Consider the following 21,505-nt stretch of genomic DNA (forward strand, 5'->3'; position numbering starts at 1 on the left):
GACTGTGTGGACCACAACAAACTGTGGAAAATTCTGAAGGAGATGGGCATACCAGACCACCTGACCTGCATCTTGAGAAATCTGTATGCAGGTCAGGAAGCAACGGTTAGAACTGGACATGGAACAACAACCTTGTTCCAAATTGTGAAAGGAGTACGTCAAAGCTGTATATTGTCACTCTGCTTATTTAACTTATATGCAGAGTACATCATGAGACATGCTGGGCTGGAGGAAGCACAAGCTGGAATCAAGATTGCCGGGAGAAATATCAATAACCTCTGATATGCAGACGACACCACTCATGGCAGAAAGTGAAGAACTAAAGAGCCTCTTGATGAAAGTGAAAGAGGAGGGTGGAAATGCCATCTTAAAATTCAACATTGAGAAAACTAAGATCATGGCATCTAGTTCCATTACTTCATGGCAAACAGATGGGAAAACAATGGAAACAGTAACAGACTTTATTTTTGGGGGGCTCCAAAATCTCTGCAGATGGTGACTGCAGCCATGAAATTAAAAGACACTTGCTCTTTGGAAGCAAAATTATGACCAACCTAGACAGCATATTAAAAAGCAGAGACACTACTTTGCCAACAAAGGTCCATTTAGTCAAAGCTATGGTTTTTCCAGTAGTCATATATGGATGTGAGAGTTGGGCTATAAAGAAAGCTGAGAGCCAAAGAACTGATGTTTTTGAACTGTGGTGTTGAAGAAGACTCCTGAGCGCCATCCCTTGGACTGAAGGGAGATTCAACCAGAGGAAATCAGTCCTGAATATTCATTGGAAGGATTGATGCTAAAGCTGAAACTCCAATACTTTGGGCACCTGATGTGAAGAACTGACTCATTTGAAACGATCCTGATGCTGGCAAAGATTGAAGGTGGGAGGAGAAGGAGACAACAGAGGATGAGACGGTTGGATGGCATCACTGACTCAATGGACATGGGTTTGGATGGACTCCGGGAGTTGGTGATGGACAGGGAGACCTGGCGTGCAGCAGTCCATGGGGTCACAAAGAGTCAGACACAACTGAGTGACTGAACTGAACTGAATTTGTGCAAAAGAATTCTGGATAATTTATGTAGATACTCTTCTGTCAAGGTGGTGGAGTGGGCTATATACAAAGCCTTCCAGGGAACACAGTGGTGAAGGGGAAATGACAGTAGCTGTATCAGGGGATCTGAGCAATTCCATCTCAGTCAGTCGATCCAGGTGAGCCCTGACCATGGTGAGTCCTGTTGGTGGTGTATATCCTGGATACAGATGATAAGAACAAACTGTACCTTGTCAGTCCCCCAAAAAACATAGAATTGCACTTGAATCAACAGAAAAACATGGACACATCTCAACTGAAGGACATTCTATGAAATACCTGCCCACTGCTCCTTGAAATTGTCAAGACTACCAAAATCAAAGACATGAGAGAAACTCAACAGAGACATGACAGCCAAATGTATGGAGATATGGTCACCTGGGGGCTTCCCAGGTGGCTCAGGGGTAAAGAATTTGCCTGCTAACGCAGGAGATGCAGGTTCAATCCCTGAGTCAGGAAGATCCCCTGGAGAAGGAAATGGCAACCCACTTCAGTATTTTTGAATGGACAAGAATACCATGGACTGAGAAGCCTGGTGGGCTACAGTCCATGGGGTCACAAAGAGTTGGACATGAATCTGTGACTAAACAACACACAAAGGTTATTTTGACTGGGTCCATTCACACATCGCCAGCAGAGATAAATGATGAACTGAGAGGCTGAGAGAGAGGGAAGCGTTTTCTCTTTGACAAATTCTTTTCTGATGCTCAACACATTGTCAGACCCTCCCCTTCCAGTTGAGGGTGTGTGGGGGGCTCTGTATTCCCCAGGAGACTGGAGGGTACCGGCCTTCCCCATTCACCAGCAACAGAACAACAAATAGGTCCTTTGGAAGGTGGCATTTCAGCTCTGCAAACACAAGAGAAAATTATATTTTTAGAATGATTGTGTGTATGCTGCAAACAAAGTTAAAAGACCAAGAAAATGATTGCACTTCTCTGTAGGAGTCGTTGTGCGTATCTGCACCCTGGTTTCTGTGTCACCATTTAGCCTTACTGGAGAGACCAGCGCTGTGACTAGTCATAATAATTTTGGTGTTGTTCCATCAATTTAAGAGTACATGGTGAAAAAAAAGCATTGACAGATCATGAATCATTTATGTTCCACCTTTTCCTAAACAGATTTGATGGAGCAATCAATGTGTGCCCCTAAGCATATGCTTCATTTTGTGCCAATGTTAGTTTTGAGCTACACTGATCATGACACACAGTCATTATTCAGCTAACTACTACAGCAAGAATTTGGCTTGGGGTTGCTGCTAAGGTCTGCCTGCTAAGTTTAGACATCACAGTCAGAAAGTAGCATCTCTTCCCTAAAATGTTCTTAGATCATTAACTGCTTCCACATTTAAAAAAACAAAATCACCAGCCATTCCACAATTCCTAGTTTTATTGCTGTTAAAAATAAAAAATTCAGCTAAATAAATTTGAAGACCTAATTGGTTATCCTAAATGACTTATGAGTGAGGCAGCATCTCACCCAGCTTTAAGGCACCCTGAAAGTATGTGTTAGTTGTTTAGTCATGTCCAATTCTGTGAGACACCATAGATTATAACCTTCCAGCCTCCTCTGTTCATGGGATTCTCCAGGCAAGAATACTGGAGTGGGTAGCCATTTCCTTCTCCAGAGGATCTTCCCCATCCAGGAATCAAACCCAGGTCTCCTGTAGTACAGGAAGATTCTTAACTGTGTGAGCCACTGGGGAAGATGAGGCACACTGAGAGGTTGTACAAAATGGGAAGATTTTAGAAATAGGAGGAGGGTTGGGCAAGAAGGTGTTAGTAAAAGAGAAGAAAAGACAGAGTGGGCCAGTTTATTTTGGGAGGAGGGAACAGCAGGGTCTTTGTCATGTAGACCATCTTTCTGGTGAACTAGGAAATTTCACATGAACTGTTACAGAGGTCTGGGAGGGATTGAAATTGAAATCAAGGGTCTGTTTGCCGTCCTGGGCAAGTGAGTCTGGTCTGGTACTTATTACTTCTTCTAAACAGTCAAGTGTAGATTTCCTGGTTATGCCCACCATCCATGGAGGGTTCTGGGGATTAGATAATCTTAATAAAACTCTTAGCACAGTGCCAAGCACACAGCAAAGGCTCCATTCTCATTAACTGTTGTTATGATTACTTAAACACTTTGACTCATAATCTTCCTTTCCTTCCCAACTCCTGCCAGCGTTATGGTGGTTCTGAGATAGGAGGGAAAGGAGCAGGGCACAACCTTTGAAAGAAAGAGGTAGCCTGAGGATAAAACATAAACAGATAAGAATCAAATGAGTCAAAGATGGCAGACAAATCAACTTCTGAGACTAGACCTTGATCCTCCATCAGCAAGCTAAATGGCATACCTAGAGATGCCACAACATTTCCAAGGCACTCTCCAAAGACCAAAAAGTGGGTGGCGGCCCAATTCCTGGAAATCTCTGTGCTTAGTTGCTCAATTGTATCTTTGTGACCCCATGGACTGCAGCCCTCCAAGCTCCTTTGTCCATGGGATTCTCCAGGCAAGAATACTGGAGTGGGTTGCCATTCCCTCCTCCAGGGGATCTTCCCAATCCAGGGATCAAACCCAAGTCTCCCACATTGTAGGTGGATTCTTCACCGACTGAGCCACCTGGGGACCCCTTCCTCCAAATAGTTGAAATAATCCTCCCACTCATTAGCATATGAAATTACCCAGCCCATAAAAACTTACCAGTGCATATTTCAGGGCTGCTTTTGAGACAGGTATAGGAGTTCTTGTCTGTGGAGCAGAAGAATGGAATCCATAAACATGCAGACACTTATGGTACCAATTGAATAAAGGGGACGACAGAGGATGAGATGGTTGGATGGCATCACTGACTCAACAGACATGAGTTTGAGTAAACTCCAGGAGTTGTTGATGGACAGGGAGGCCTGGTGTGCTGCAGTCCATGGGGTTGCAAAGAGTCAGACACAACTGAGTGACAAGAGGAGGAGAGTATAAAGTTTCCAGCCTAGACAATGAGAGGGGGTAAAGGATACTTTGCCATTTCCTTCTCCAGGGGATCTTCCTAATCCAGGGATCAAACCCAGGTCTCCGCATTGTGGGCAGAAGCTTTACTATCTGAGCATATCCTTCCTTAGATCACCTTATTTCTAACCAATCAATTTAAAGGTCAAGATACTTAACATCTCTATGGCTTTTCTTGATCCTTGGATTAAGTCACCACCCTTTTTCATGCCCCTTGGCTATTTTACCACCAGATGTATGGGCTTAAGATTAAGGATCACCAGCTGTTTTCCCCTCAGAACAGAAGTTCTGGATCTGAGTGGTGATAATTTATCAGACTAAAGACACATTACAAGAGTTTAGGACTGCAGAGTAGGATGTTTACTGACTGAGGTCTCAGAGTTCTACACTGACTGCCTAGTAATTTCTAGCTCAGTCTCACTTTCTAAGATAGCTTACACTCTGTCTATAGATGCACATCCATCTAAATAAACCTGCTTTCACTTTACCAGGGCTGGCTCTTGAATTATTTACTTTAGAAGCCACGGACCCCACTTGGCAGGCCACCCCATCTGAGGGGCTTGCCTGACACCTGGGGCCTGATCCTCCACTCGCACTCTACTCTTTCCTGCAACAACATGGAGTTCTCCCATGTGAATTTTCAGTGTTCTGCCTTCTAATCCAAGCTCTCTGAGGATCAGGGCTGAGGTGTGATCTTCCTGAAGTATTAGTCTGATTATGACATCAGCCAATTAAAACAATACCTGACCTGTAGGAACCAGGCTGCATAACAGGAGGTGAGCAGTGACTGTTGACTAAAAATGATGTGCAACTTGAAAGTTGAGATTGAGGTTTTATTTGTGGCAAAATGAGGACTGCACCCAGGGAGGCAGCACCTCAGACAGCTCTGAGAGACTGCTCCAAAGAGGTAGTGGGAAAAGGTCGATATATAAGGTTTTGGTGAAGGCGGAGTTCAGTGTGTCAGGGGAGTGTGTAATTTCCTCGGTTCTGTCTCATCACAACAGAAATCTGAAGCGATGGACCAGTGTTACAGCCTTCAGACAGAACAGAGTTACAGTCCTCGGGCAGACCAGCGTTACAGCTCAGTTTTATTTAGAAAGTAAAGGAAAATAAATCCTCCAGGCGTGAGGGTGAAAAACCCAAAAGAACAAAGAGAAGAGAGGTCCCAGGCTCGATTTTGGCTCCACTTTTTATATGTTTTTCCCTCCTCCCCCTGGGCCTGCCCTATGTGAATTAGGCTAGCCAAGAATGCTGTTTGTTTTACCTGAGGTCCTCACTCGAGCCCTCAGACCTTCCTTTGTTCTATTTTCATGGACTTTTCCCTTCCTTATCTTTTAGCCACTGCCATTCCGAACTCCTTTTTCCTATTCTAACTACCTAATGTAATCAAGCTTACTTTACAAGAGGCTTTCTCCTAGTCATGAGGATCTGATGTCACCATGAACAGATTTAGTGCTTCTCTAGATATGATGAGATGCAGGGATTGAGAACATAAAATCTATTCCTAAAAATATCCACCCATCTAAAGACCTGTCCCACCAGATTACCTGGAGCACAGAGCACCTTACTCCACCCTGAACTCCCTCAGGGGTGTTGAAGGTCAACAGCTGCAGCAGCACAGGCTTCAGTCTCCACAGAGGCAGATGGCAAATGCCCTTGTTGTCATTGTTGTTTAGTAGTTGGCAAATGCTCTTGGCAAGTGCCAATTCGTAGTTGACAAAATCGAACACTCCCCTCCCCCATCCCTGAGAAAATTGTCTTCCATGAAACTGGTCCCTGGTGGCAAAAAGGGTTGGGAACCACTGACTTAAAAAACCTTCAAGGGTTCCCCTAGTAAAATTCAGCACCTTTAGCTTGTCATGAGTAAATTCACAATCTTGACTGAATGTACTTCTTCTTCTTTAATCTCAAGCCACAGATACTACACCCTCTAAACCCAAACTTCAAGGATAACTTATTCTTTCTCCCTTTCCAGCCTGGGCAGTTGCAGACACTGGTCCTTAGCCCGGAGCATGGGAAGGGGAGGGGCCCTTCTTCCTTCTAGGCCAGAAGCTCCTGCTCACCTTTCATCTGCATAGAGGATACTCTTGCTTTCCAAACCCTTCTCTGACTCTCATCTCCCTTCCCTTTGTGTCACCTGAAGGTCACTGTCCCTCTGTGAAGTCCTGCTGTCCAGCTCAGTTTCTGGATCAAGGCACTGACCACAAAACAGGTGAAATTGCACCTGAGGGCTTTCTTCTCACTCCTTTTCAGAAATTGTAAGTTCTCTGAGGACAAGACAGTCTGATAAGATTTTTTTTTTTTTTTTAAACTTTCTAGTACTTAGTGCTGCCTGGAACACAGGAGGGGTCCAACAACTGCTAACTGACTCAATCTCATCATCTCTTTCAGCCTGAAACTTGAAATTCTGCCACAAAGATTCACAGCCTCCTTACCTCCAGGGATAAGTCTACCTTCCAGCTCCTCAAGGACAGAGGTAACTCCTACCTGAAGACTAAAAGGCTCCTCAGTCTTCTTTTAAATTTAAATTAGATGGTTAGGGGAGGAGCATAAGTATAAATACCCTCAAGAGACTTCAGAGATTACCTGTGAATTGACATTAACCTTTCCACAATATCTGCTTTCTTCTACCAGGAGATGGTGAGTGAGACCAAGTTTTTAAATTGTAAATAACCTGGTTTTTCTAATTGCCTTCTTTTTTTTTTTATACTCCAAGTACTAAACAAAAAGCAATGAGATTTTTTGTTAGCTTAAAGAGTGAAAATACTTGTTCTATGAACATTTAGTTTGCCAGTGAGTCAGATGAATTTGGGGAAAAAAATGCAAATACTTTAAAAAGATTCTACCTTATAGATTCTGTTGAACTGTGAATTAGATAATTTTTAAACAAAACTATTTTTTGAGTGAAAGTTTTTGATCAAACCTAACTCAAACTAAAAACATTTTCAAAATAAAATTCCGCAGTCTTTGAACAAACCTGTAAGTAAAGCACAGTGAAAATTTGCTAATTAGAGAGGAACAGCTTTTAGCGGAAATGTGCTAAGGTATGTATGCAGTTGAGAAATGTAAGATTTTTGACAATTGAAAGACATTTTCTGTGATAAGAACACATATTTAAAAAATTTCCTCAGTTTGTCTTGGTTATGCTGGACTGTGCAATTTCTTAGCCTTGGCAATTTGTCTGTCTGGGTAAGCATAACATAAACAGGTGTGTCTGATTTGGAAACTTCTGTGAAATTCAATACTTAGGAGAGTTCTATAGGAAAGGATTATTCCAGGAGAATAACTACTGTGAGTTAGATCTCTAATTTGTCAAAAACAGTGATCTTAGACGTATTCTTAGCTTATTAACTGTTCCACAAAGGGCTTCTGGCCTTCCCAACTGGCTCAGAGGTAAAGAACCTGCCTGCAATGCAAGAGACGTGAGTTTGATGCCTGGGTCGGAAAGATCCCCTGGAGGAGGAAATGGCAAGCCACTCCACTATTTTCCCCTGGAGAATCCTGTGGGTAGAGGAGTCTGGTGGGCTACAGTCCATGGGGTCCCAAAGAGTCTGACTAAGTAACTGAGCATACACACACATGTGATGTCTTACCAGTTGTTAGTCTCATTTAATATATATTTTTTCATCTCGGATATAGTATTTTTTACATCTAGCAATTTAATTTGGTTCTTTCTACAATTTACATTTATTTTCTGCAACCTTCTTGAGCATATTAAGTACACTTCTAATAGTTATTTTAATGTTTTGTCTACTATGTCATTTTTGCATTTGCATCTTGGTTTTCTTCCTATTGGTATTGAGACAATATGCTTTACCACTTAATTGTTTGTCTTGTAATTCATGACTAGACATCAGTGCTGTCAATTATGTGCTATTGGATGTTCGAATTTTTAAAAATTTCTTTAAATATGTTTGGGTTTCAGTTCTAAAATGCAGTTAAATTGTTTGAAATCCATTTGATCCTTTTGAGGCTTATAGCTCCATCAGTGTAAGTAACTAAATAGTCTGTTTAATCTGATTTCAATTATAACCAAATACCTTGAAAAAAAAAGTGGGTCTGAGAGCGAATCAAATTCCCTTTATTCAGTCAAGGCCAGAAGTAGAAATTCATCCAATATCTTTTTTGATAGCAGTTCCATGAGAACACTTAAGTTCACTTGTCAACTTTCAAGTACATAATGCTGTTAACTGTAGTCACCATACTCTTGATTAGATGCTTTACATGCGTCTACATTAGTTAGAGATGGAACTTATCCATCTTATAACTAAGACTTTGTACCCTCTGACTAACCTCTCCCCGTTTCCTCCACCCATGAGCCACTGGCTATCCACCACTGTTTCTATGAGTTCAGTTATTTTGTTTTGTTTTTGCCATGCCACATGGCTTCTGGGATCTTAGTTACCCTACCTGGGATGGAACCCAGGCCCTAGGCAGTGAAAGCACTGAGTCCTAAACATTGAGGTAATTTCCTACAGTGTCTTTTAAAATTATCTCTACATGGATGTGTGCTAAGTAGCTTCAGTCTTGTCCAACTCTGTGTGACCCTATGGACTGTAGACCTCCAGGCTCCTCTGTCCATGGAATTCTCCAGGCAAGAATACTGGAGTGGGTTTCCATTCCCTCCTCCAGGGGATCTTCCCAACCTAGGGATCAAACCCCTGTCTCTTATGTCTCCTGCATCTGCAGGCAGGTTCTTTATCACTGGCGCCACTGCATGCACAATCATGTAGCAAGTCAAATGAAATAGTCACATTCTTAGAATGAACTTCATGGTAATGATTATTTGTTACTGAAAACTACACATATTTTTGTTTATAATTTTGTTGCCCCCTAACTTACAGACTCTAGAGGGGCAATTCACAAATCAAAGGATGAGGTCAAGCCTTCAACCTCAGCAAGAAGGGCTCTTGGGTGAAAGTACTGATGCAGGTAGTGGTTGTTTGCCTGCTTAGTTGCGTCCCACTCTCTGTGACTCCATGGACTGTATGCAGCCTGCAGGTACCTCTGTCCATGGGATTTCCCAGGCGAGAATACTGGAGTGGGTTGCCATCAGGCTGCTGATAAGCAGAACTACACTTAAGAGGAAAGGCTAATGGCTTCTGCAGAGCAGGTTTGCTGCAAGCTGAATTAGCCCAGCACAGACCTAACTATCAGTCAGTTCAGTCAGTTCAGTTGCTCAGTTGTGTCCCACTCTTTGCGACCCCATGAATCACAGCACACCAGGCCTCCCTGTCCACCACCACTCCCGGAGTTTACTCAAACTCATGTCCATTGAGTCCGTGGTGCCATCCAGTCATCTCATCCTCTGTTGTCCCCTTCTCCTCCTGCCCCCAATCCCTCCCAGCATCAGGGTCTTTCCCAATGAGTTAACTCTTCACATGAGGTGGCCAAAGTACTGGAGTTTCAGCTTCAGCATCAGTCCTTCCAATGAACACCCAGAACTGATCTCCTTTAGGATGGACTGGTTGGATCTCCTTGTAGTTCAAGGGAATCTTAAGAGTCTTCTCCAACAACACCACAGTTCAAAAGCATCAATTCTTCGGCACTCAGCTTTCTTTACAGTCCAACTCTCATTTCCATACATGACCATTAGAAAAACCATAGCCTTGAATAGATGGACCTTTGTTGGCAAAGTAGTGTCTCTGCTTTTTAATATGCTATGTAGGTTGGTCATAACTTTCCTTCCAAGGAGTAAGCATCTTTTAATTTCATGACTGCAATCACCATCTGCAGTGATTTTGGAGCCCCCAAAAATAAAGTCTGACACTGTGTCTACTGTTTCCCTATCTTATCTATTTCCCATGAAGTGATGGGACCAGATGCCATGATCTTAGTTTTCTGAATGTTGAGTGTAAAGCCAACATTTTCATTCTCCTCTTTCACTTTCATCAAGAGGCTTTTTAGTTTTCCTTCACTTTCTGCCATAAGCCTGGTGTCATCTGCATATCTGAGGTTATTGATATTTCTCCCGGCAATCTTGATTCCAGCTTGTGCTTCCTCCAGTCCAGTATTTCTCATGATGTACTCTGCATATAAGTTAAATAAGCAGGGTGACAATATATAGCCTTTTCCTATTTGGAATCAGTCTGTTGATCTATGTCCATTTCTAACTGTTGCTTCCTGACTTGCATACAGGTTTCTCAAGAGGCGGGTCAGGTGGTCTGGTACTTCCATCTCTTTCAGAATTTTCCACAGTTTATTGTGATCCACACAGTCAAAGGCTTTGATATAGTCAATACAGCAGAAGTAGATGTTTTTCTGGAACTCTCTTGCTGTTTCGATGATCCAGTGAATGTTGGCAATTTGATCTCGGGTTCCTCTGCCTTTTCTAAAACCAGTTTGAACATCTGGAAGTTCACAGTTCACATTTTGCTGAAGCCTGGCTTGGAGAATTTTGAGCATTACTTTAATAGCGTGTGAGATGAGTGCAATTGTGCAGTAGTTTGAGCAATCTTTGGGATTGCCTTTTTTGGGATTGGAATGAAAACTGACCTTTTCCAGTCCTGTGGCCACTACTGAATTTTCCAAATTTGCCGACATATTGAGTGCAGCACTTTCACAGCATCATCTTTCAGGATTTGAAATAGCTCAACTGGAATTCCATCACCTCCACTAGCTTTGTTCGTAGTGATGCTTTCTAAGGCCCATCTGACTTCACATTCCAGGATGTCTGGCTCTAGGTGAGTGATCACACCATCGTGATTATCTGGGTTGTGAAGATCTTTTTTGTACAGTTCTTCTGTGTATTCTTGCCACCTCTTTTTAATATCTTCTGCTTCTGTTAGGTCCATACCATTTCTGTCCTTTATCGAGCCCATTATTCATGAAATGTTTCCTTGGTATCTCTAAATTTCTTGAAGAGATCTCTAGTCTTTTCCATTCTGTTGTTTCCCTCTATTTCTTTGCATTGATCAGAGGAAGGCTTTCTTATCTCTCCTTGCTATTCTTTGGAACTCTGCATTCAAATGGGAATATCTTTCCTTTTCTCCTTTGCTTTTCACTTCTCTTCTTTTCACAGCTATTTGTAAGGCTTCCTCAGACAACATTTTGCTTTCTTGCATTTCTTTTCCATGGGGATGGTCTTGATCCCTGTCTCCTGTACAATGTCACAAACCTCCGTCCATAATTCATCAGGCACTCTGTCCATCAGATCTAGTCCCTTAAATCTATTTCTCACTTCCACTGTATAGTCAGAAGGGATTTGATTTAGGTCATAACTGAATGGTCTAGTGGTTTTCCCTACTTTCTTCAATTTAAGTCTGAATTTGGCAGTAAGGAGCTCATGATTTGAGCCACAGTCAGCTCCCAGTCTTGTTTTTGCTGACTGTATAGAACTTCTCCATCTTCAGCTGCAAAGAATATAATCAATCTGATTTTGGTGTTGACCATCTGGTGATGTCCATGTGTAGAGTCTTCTCTTGTGTTGTTGGAAGAGGGTGTTTTCTATGACCAGTGTGTTCTCTTGGCAAAACTGTATTAGCCTTTGCCCTGCTTCATTCTGTACTCCAAGGCCAAATTGCCTATTACTCCAGGTGTTTCTTGACTTCCTACTTTTGCATTCCAGTTCCCTATAATGAAAAGGACATCTTTTTTGGGTGTTAGTTCTAAAAGGTCTTGTAGGTCTTCATAGAACCTTCAACTTCAGCTTCTTCAGCGTTACTAGTTGGGGCATAGGCTTGGATTACTGTGATATTGAATGGTTTGCCTTGGAAACGAACAGAGATCATTCTATCGTTTTTGAGATTGCATCCAAGTACTGCATTTCGGACTCTTATGTTGACCATGATGGCTACTCCATTTCTTCTAAGGGATTCCTGCCCACAGTAGTAGATATAATGGTCATCTGAGTTAAATTCACCCATTCAAGTCCATGTTAGTTCGCTGATTCCTAGAATGTCAACTTTCACTCTTGCCATATCCTGTTTGACCACTTCCGATTTGCCTTGATTCATGGACCTAATATTCCAGGTTCCTATGCAATATTGCTCTTTACAGCATCGGACCTTGCTTTTATCACCAGTCACATCCACAACTGGGTATTGTTTTTGCTTTTGCTTCATCCCATCATTCTTTCTGGAGTTATTTCTGCACTGATCTCCAGTAGCATATTGGGCACCTATCGACCTGGGGAGTTCCTCTTTCAGTATCCTATCATTTTGCCTTTTCATACTGTTCGTGGGATTCTCAAGGCAAGAATACTGAAGTGGTTTGCCAGTCCCTACTCCAGTGGACCACATTCCCTCAGACCTCTCCACCATGACCCGTCCTTCTTGGGTGGCCCCACACGGCATGGCTTAGTTTCATTGAGTTAGACAAGGCTGTGGTCCTGTGATCAGATTGGCTAGTTTTCTGTGATTATGGTTTCAATGTGTCTGCCCTCTGATGCCCTCTCACAACATCTACCGTCTTACTTGGGTTTCTCTTATCCTGGACGTGGGGTATCTCTTCACGGCTGCTCCAGCAAAGCTCAGCCGCTGCTCCTTACCTTGGACGAAGGGTATCTCCTCACGGCCGCCCCTCCTGACCTTTAACGTGAAGCAGCTCCTCTCCGCCCTCCTGCACCCGCGCAGCCGCCGCTCCTTGGGCGTGGGGTAGCTCCTCTCGGCCGCCGGCACCGACCCTGGGCGTGGGGTGGCTCCTCTTGGCCGCTACTGCGCCGTCGCAGCCTGGCACTCTCGGTCGCCGCCCCTGACCTTGGGCGAGGGGTAGCTCCTCTAGTCCGCGCTTCTGCGCGGTCCCTCACAGCCACCACACCTAACTGTAGCTGAAAGCAAACCTGTAACACAGCTTAGCCTCACTTATCCTCTACAAAAAAGAGAAATCAGACTGAAATGCCTATGGTAGAGTTTCTCAACTTGAAATCCTTGCTTCTTTATTGGTAAAGAATTTTGTGCATTTTCCTGGGTCAGAGAATCTGTAGCTATAAACAAATTCTGGAAGGAGGGAATGATCTCTTAAAGTGGTAAAATCTAGAGTTTGTAACAGGAATTCTATTTCTTTAGACACAGGGTGTCCCACCCGACCAGAAAATTGAAAGTTTTTTAACCTAATCTTCAACCTGCATTTACTCTTTCTGTTGTCTTTATCCTTCATCTGCCTGTTTATTTTGAATAATAAATACTGAATTTATTTTGTTGTTGCTTAATATTCAGATAAAATCATGTGACTGATATTAACTCAATGTTTAAAAATGCTTAAAGGTTTCTAGCTTATAGTGACCCCTGGTGTTGCTTTAAAAAACATGCAGTATTCTATTCTTATCTTTCATCTTTAAGACCATCCACTGACATTACCTGGGGCTTCCCAGGTGGCTCAGTGGTAAAGAATCCGCCTGACTGAAGAGACATAGATTGGATTCCTGGGGCAGGAAGATCCAGGGTATGGCAGGAGGAGGGTATGGCAACCCACTCAGGTATGTATTCTTGTCTGGAGAATTCCATGGACAGAGGAGTCTGGCGGACTACATGGGTAGCACAGAGTTGGGCATGAATGAAGCAACTTAGCATGCACATGCACACACATTTTGGAGATATACATAGCTCTAGATCATGCACTTTAAACTATTGGGTAGTCTTCAGTTGTATAACTTGAGTATACTGCTATTTACTTATCTGCATCCCCACTAGTGGGCAATTATGCTTTTCCCATATCACTTTATCCTTTGGCAGAGTGCCTGTTGTTATTTAGCCGCTTAGTCATGTCAGAGTGCCTGCTGCTGCTGCTGCTGCTGCTGCTGCTGCTGCTGCTGCTGCTGCGTCGCTTCAGTCGTGTCCGACTCTGTGTGACCCCATAGACGGCAGCCCACCAGGCTCCCCCGTCCCTGAGATTCTCCAGGCAAGAACACTGGAGTGGGTTGCCATTTCCTTCTCCAATGCATGAAAGTGAAAAGTAAAAGCCAAGTCACTCAGTCATGTCCAACTCTTCACGACCCCATGGACTGCAGCCTACCAGGCTCCTCCGTCCATGGGATTTTCCAGGCAAGAGTACTGGAGTGGGTTGTCATTGCCTTCTCCAGTCAGAGCGCCTTGGTCCCTGATAAATGTTTCCTGAGTGAATGAATAAACTAAATGGATCATCCGTGAGTAACAAGGAAGCTTATTGTGAAGCGTGCTAGACTTCTGGTATGGACTGTAGTTGAGAATCGCTACTAGAAATTGCAGTGTCAAAAGGATACCCAGGCAGCTCCAAGCCCAGCCCCTCGCTTTGTTTTCATGATCTTAGAGGCAGATAGACAGGGTTGGGGAAGAATAGCCTTTTACTGCTTTCAAGCTCTATATAGTTTTTCAATGTTATGATTGGCATTAATATCCTCAGTCATCTCTCAGCTGAAGAAACAGTACATCTCAAGGATGATCTTTCTACTTTTGAATTCAAACAGCACTCTATTAGCCATCTTTTGAATTGTACGGACACACCCAGCTGGCAGGCTACAGGCCTCACAACCTGAGTGTGGCCTATATTTACTGAGTCAAGAATAAATCTGCCTAGGCTGCTTTGTTGTTACAAGGAGACCAGTTATTTAATGCTCGAGTTTGGGTTCAGATACTCTGGTTCCTCAGTTGGTTTTCATATCGTGACAGAGGGCAGCTTCCAGTGAAGAACTTGAGAACACTGACTATGCAGTGATGGCAAAGTTTTGGCATAGGACATTATTTACTGTTTGGGGATGATGCATTTTGTGGCTGGGGCAAAGCAATGCTGAAATGTGGTTGACTGAAACCATGCTTAGAAATTTCTGATTTTTGGCAAAATGCCGCACATACTTTCTCCTGGTATCTAGCTTCTACATCCTCTGAAGCATCTTGATGCCCTTCTTGAAAATCAATTAACTTTAACAGTTCATTTCTGGACTCTCAATTCTTTTCCTTTAATCAGTATAACCTTATGTCAGTACCACGCTTTTTTTAAAATAAATATTTATTTGGTCATTATCCCAAAGTTGGTGGTTGTTCCGTCGCTCAGTCATGTCCGACTCTGTGTCCCCATGGACTGCAGCACACCAGGCTTCCCTGTCCTCCCTGTTTGCTGAAATGCATGTCCATTGAGTCAGTGATGCCATCCAAGAAGCTTATTCTCTGTCGTCCTCTCCTCCTTCCTTCAATCTTTCCCAGCATCAGGTCTTTTCCAATGAGTCGGCTCTTCACATTAGGTAGCCAAAGTATTGGAGCTTCAGCTTCAGCATCAGTCCTTCCAATGAATATTCAGGGTTGATTTCCTTTAGGATTGACTGGTTTGACCTCCTTGCTATCCAAGAGACTCTCAAAGAGTCTTCTCCAATACCACAGTTCAAAAGCATCAATTCTTCAGGGCTCAGCCTTTTTTATTGTCCAACTCTCACATCCATATGTGACTACTGGAAAAACCACAACTTTGACTAGATGGGCCTTTGCAGGCAAAGTAGTGTCTCTGCTTTTTAATATGCTGTCTATGTTTGTCATTGCTTTTCTTTCAGGATTAAGCATCTTTTAATTTCATGGCTGCAGTCACTATCCACAGTGATTCTGGAGCCCAAGAAGTAAAGTCTGTCCCTGTTTCCATTGTTTTCCCATCATTTGCCATGATGTGATGGGACTGGATGCCATGATCTTAGTTTTTTGAGTGTTATGTTTTAAGCCAGTTTTTTCCCTCTCCTCTTTTATCAAAAGGCTTAGTTTGCTCCTCTTTGCTTTCTGCCAAACTCATGGACTATAGCCCGTGAGGCTCCTCTGTCCATGGGATTTTCCAGCTAAAAATACTGGAGTGGGTTGCCTTTTCCTTCCCCATACACTGTCTAGATTACTGTAGCCTTGTGGTAAGTTTTGAATTTGGGAAGTGTAAATGCTCCACATTTGTTCTTTTTCAAGATGGTTTTGGCTATTCTGGTCCCTTGGATTTCCATATGAATTTTATGATGAACTTGCCAATTTCTGCAAAAAAAAAAAAAAAAAAAAAAAACCTACCTAGGATCTTGGGAGGGCTTATGTTGAATCTGTAGATCAGTTTGGAAAGCACTACCATCTTCGTAAGTCTTCCAGTTCATGTACAGGGGATGTCTTTAATTTCTTTCAACATTTGTAATTTTCAGTGTACAAGTCCTACAATTCTTTGGCTAAGCTTATTCCTATTATGGGCTTTTAAGATGGATGCTGTTAAAAGAGTTGTTTTCATTTCTTAAATTTTCACTTTTTAAATTTATTGCTACATTACACAATTCTAATAAAAATGCTTTAAGTAAACAATACCACCGAAGCAGACTCATGAAGTAGGAAATCACTTGGTGGGGACTTTTGCTGTTTGTTTGTTTGTTTTAATATGTACTATTTGCTCTATTGAAGGCATCCATTCCATAACTTTTTTAAAAAGGCTGCATGAACTTCCTTTCAGGAAACCTGTGATTCTCAGTTTATTCCTTGGTGATGTTGGACATTTTTCAAAAAGATAATCTCCTTGAAACAGGAATGTTCTTGGGAGACTTGTATATAAAGAAGACAAGCATTTCACACAAAGATCTCTATTGGGTAGGTTTCCAGAAATTTAGGGATATAAAGAAATGAAGGGGGAAAGAGGAAGAAATAAAAAGCCTGTAATATGAATGTGATAAGAAAGATGTAAAACTAAGAAAATTTTGAAATTCTTTTATGTTTTAAATGCAGCTAGATGTACTGAAATACATACTAACACTTCATTAATTTCAAGAACTGATGGAGTTTCATTTTTCAAAAAAAGTATTTTGACTGACCAATTATTATTCTGGGACCACACAAAATGTCTGAGTTGTAGTGTATTTTATATGTTCTTTTTTTTTTTTTTTTCCCTGGCCATTCCTCCTGGCTTGCGGAATCTTAGTTCCTCTGACCCAAGATTGAAACCAGGCCCTCAGCAATGAAAATGCAGAGCCTTAATCACTGGACCACTAGGGAAGTCCCTACATGCTACTTTTTATCCTAACCTAGAGAGAGATGTGAGGTAGCTACAGTAGGTGTTGCCACCATTTTAACAGGAGGAATTTGAAATCATTGATGTTCCAAATACAAATGAGATCTCTGGTTTTCCTAAAGGCTAACAACTTATGATCTAGTTATGTATAAATATACATATTTTTAAAAATTAGGGCACATTTGAGAATAACAAGTGATTTCAAATTAATTCCTTTAAAAGTACAAAGATATAGAAAGCTGTGAATGGATTAGGATTTATCTGATAAATTCATCTTCAGAGAGAGGGTAGCAGTACAGGGGAAAAGAAGAAGGAAGATTTAGGAGGACTGTAAGGATCTGTGAAGATTTAGTCCTTTGTTTCTCAAGGCCATCACCTGTATTAGAATTTCCTTTGCTGCTGTTTAGTTGCTAAGTCATGTCCAACTCTTTGCCACCCCACTGACTATAGCCTGCCAGGCTCCTCTATCCATGGGATTCTCCAGGCAAGAATACTGGAGTGGATTGCCATTTCCGCCTCCAGGAGATCTTCCTGATCCAGGGATTTGAACTCATGTCTCCTGCTTGGCAGGGGATTCTTTACCACTGAGCAGAATTCCCTTTACAATGTGTTTTAAAAGTCCTGGGCCCTGTCAATGGTATATATCCAGTGTATTTGACACTAAAAAGTGGATAAATTTCCAATGCTCCATTCTTCTATACAACGAAATTGACTTAAGTAACAATCATGCACTAACAATGGCCAAAAAATAAAGACTGAAAATTTTTCTTGTAAAGTCACATAATCAAGGCAGCCAAAACTAAGTTTAAAAGTGGCATAAACATTACAGAAACAAAAAGGAAAAGAATCTCTCTATAGTGTTTGTATCTACCTAAGAGTTTTAATTCTGATCTTTTGTTAAGAGATCAACATGAGATTTCATGTAAATAATTGTCTAGCAATTAATAAATCAATTTTAATAAAACTGAAAGATCAAAAGTTACCTTTGGTAAGTACTAAATCATACTGCTGATGTAATGTTTTATTACTTTAATCTTAAGTGGAACAATAAGCAATTAAGGATAAATTCCAATTTTAAAGATGCTTTAAATTCTGTAAAACGTTCGGCATATGCACTGAATTTGGCATGTGTCAACTGGTCTCACAGAAGGACTGACAGATGATGGAGTCAAGAGCCATGACTCCCTTACTGGAAGGGGCCAAGTACCTGGAGGGGAACGAACAGGAGGCGTGGATAGGTCTGCAGATGAAGGAAGGCAAGGAAGGGTGGAGGAGTTCTTTCTCACAGCTTCCTTGTGATGTAGGAGGTAAGATTATTGATCAAGCAAGAGGGATTGGAAAGAGGTGGGGCTTAGGGATTTAAGAGCAATATAATCTGATGGAGGGATTTAAGAGCAATATAATCTGATTTAAGAGCTAACTAGGAAAACACAGCACAGTAGACTGAGGCAGGACGAGACACCAGTTTTTAAGACACCCAGTTCAGTGCATCTCTTAATAAATCACATTAAAAAGGATGTCTGGTGGTTCAGTGGTAAATAACCTGCTTGCCAATACAGAAGACACAGGTTCGATCCCTAGGTGAGGAAGATGCCCTAGAAACTGGAAAAGGCAACCCACCCCAGTATACTTGCCTGGAGAATCCCATGCAGAGAGGAGCCTGGCGGCTACAGTCCATGGAGTTGCAAAAGAGTCAGGGATGACTTAGCAACTACACAACTGGGAGGTATGCTGCCTGCATGGGAGGCAGGGAGGGCTGCCTGAAAGAAATGGCGGAGTGGAGAAAGTAGTAGTTTCGGCTTCAAGACATCCCAGCTCTACTTTTTAACATTTTAAGCACGTTTTCAAAATAATGAGACAGGAACTTGACATGAAAGATGACTGTTTTGTCTTGATCTACTGGTGTAAATCTGTTGGAAAATAAAGTGTGCTGCATTTTCTTGTGTTGCAGCACTAGAAACAGTGTTGCTCACCAGCTCATCAAGCTCCTCACTAGCTTGAAGACAGTCACTCATAACTATCACCATTATCATTAATAATATGTGTGAACAACAACAGGCCAGCTGAGTAGGGCAGCTGGAAGGTCTGTAAATAGTACTGGACTGATTAACTTAATAATCACGTGCCAGCAGCCTCTAAGTAGCACATGACCACACTATACACACCGAACTAGCTATGATCTTCAAAACAAAGTCTGAGGCTTTTAAAAGGAGTTAACTTTTAAAAATGGGAAATTATGATTCATACTGTGAGTAATGTCATGTCAGTCGTGGTTGCTGGTTGTTTGAACATAATCTTTAAGAAATTGTTTGAGAAATACCAAGTGCAGATGGGGAATGAAATCCCCAATCAGGCAGAGTTAACAAAATTAAGCTGTGTACTATGATCTTCCTGATACCCTGATGTGTTTTTTTGGTTAAAAGATGTCATAAACTTGTTACTAGAGCGATTTTTGAACAGTCCCCCATCCAAGTTTTTAGATATTTAAGGGCAGAGGGCAGACGTTTTCCACAGTACCTTACCTAGTTAACCTTCAACTTGAATATTTGCATAATTCATTACTTTCAATATTTTATTAAATGCAAAGCTCTTTGTAAAGTTCTAGGAACTTAAAAATGAGTCATTCATAGTTCCTTAAGGGTTTTAGATTTAGATGAGATGAGTTTACTTGTGTAACATGAAACAGAGGTGGTGGAAAGGAGAGTAGTCACTATCTAGAAGCTGGCACCTGGCTGAGCTCCCAATTGTTTTGAAGGATGGCTTTGAGATGAACAAGATCGGAAGAACGTTCCTGGATGATGAAACTCATACCAGGCATGTGTGAAGGTGAGAAGTGCCAGAAGATAACCTAGAGGTATGCTGGTACCTAGGAGATTCTTAGGCTGAGAAGTTTAAGTTGTAACTAACACACAAAACAAAATCAGTGAAGGTCATAGGCAGGTAAGAGATAGGATGAGAATGGTCTTAGATAAAGTAAATAACAAAAGATGAGTTGGGAGGTAAGCTGAGCAATAAACTGAAAAATGTGTTGGGTGCTGTTAATAAATGTGAGTGTCCAGCAGGCACTGGGCAAATAGCTTTATTAGAGAAGGATTTCCATTTTGGCAGGTCAGACAGATACTGAAAGATACTGAGTTAGCCATATAGTTTGTTTGGGTTTTTCTGTAAGATGTCATGGAAAAACCTGAATGAACTTTTCACCCACCCAACAGAAGGATCTAGGTGAACTCTGGGCATGTCAGGGAAAGACTCCTTGAGAAGGTGACACTCAAGTTGAGACCTGGTAGAAAAAAAAGCTTTAACTGGACTGACCTGAAGTACTTACAGTGTTTTAATAGTAGCCTCTTAAGGATTCCTAAAAAGAAACAACTTCTTTTGTCTGCCCGGGAAATCTACAGAAGAACCTAAAATGTTTATTAATGAAATAATGTGATGATGACAACATTCAGTTTCTTCTCTGCTCCTCCAGCACCTCATGTTTTCATCATTTGCATTATCATTACTTTTGAGAATTTGGAAGAGGCCTAAATAACAGATTTAAGAGCGAAGAGGGAGACACTACAGAAGGCAGCAAGGAGAGAAAAATATTTAAAAATATAAAGGCGCAGTGGTTTAGAAAGTTCAAATTAAGTCTCAGCATTGTCCATTTAATACAGTAACTTGGGGGGGCTGGTCCTTGGATTTTTTGTTTGTTCTTGTTTTCATTTATTAAGGAAGGGAGAGTGCAGAGGGTTGCTAATATCCTTGGCTTTAAGGGAAATAAAACTTGCTGAGAATTATTATGGACACATGAAGTATCAGGAAACGGCAGTAGTGTTTTCTCTGTTGTTGTCATTCAGTTGATAAGTCATGTCCAACTCTTTGTGACCCCATGGACTGTAGCATGCCAGGCTTCCCTGTCCTTCACCATCTACCAGAGTTTGCTCAAACTCATGTCCATCGAGTCAGTGACGCCCTCCAACCATCTCACCCTCTGTCACCCCCTTCTCCTCCTGCCCTCTCTCTTTCCCAGCATCAGGGTCTTTCTCTAGATATGTGCATATGTCAAAAACTAATCTTGATACATTTTCACTTATCACTGGGAAAGAATATCAGGCATATAAGTTCCTACTATTTACACTCTGGAAAAGGGGAAGATGAGGACTGAATTAGTTTTATTCTCCCTCCCACCCCAAAGAAAGAAGTGAGACAAGAAACATTTGAAACATTTTATTCACTAGATTTGTCACCAGCACATTCCAGTCATGATTTTACATACTAAGGTGTATTTAATTTGTAATGATGAATGTCATTGATGACTAAGAGGAAGGTCAAGCACCAATATATTTTTTAAAGGCCTAAGACTGTGCTTTGCTTAGCAATTTTCTGGCTGAATTCCTTCTTACCGCTTACTCTCTTTGTGCCTATTACTATGCTGTGCCTGATAGAATCAGGTCCTTTCTTCAGTTCTTGCCAGCTCACACCTTCCCCCAAGGCATAACAACAATTTAGCCTCTTAACTT

Source organism: Muntiacus reevesi, chromosome 12 (assembly GCF_963930625.1).
Source record: "Muntiacus reevesi chromosome 12, mMunRee1.1, whole genome shotgun sequence".
In the NCBI taxonomy this organism is placed as follows: Eukaryota; Metazoa; Chordata; class Mammalia; order Artiodactyla; family Cervidae; genus Muntiacus; species Muntiacus reevesi.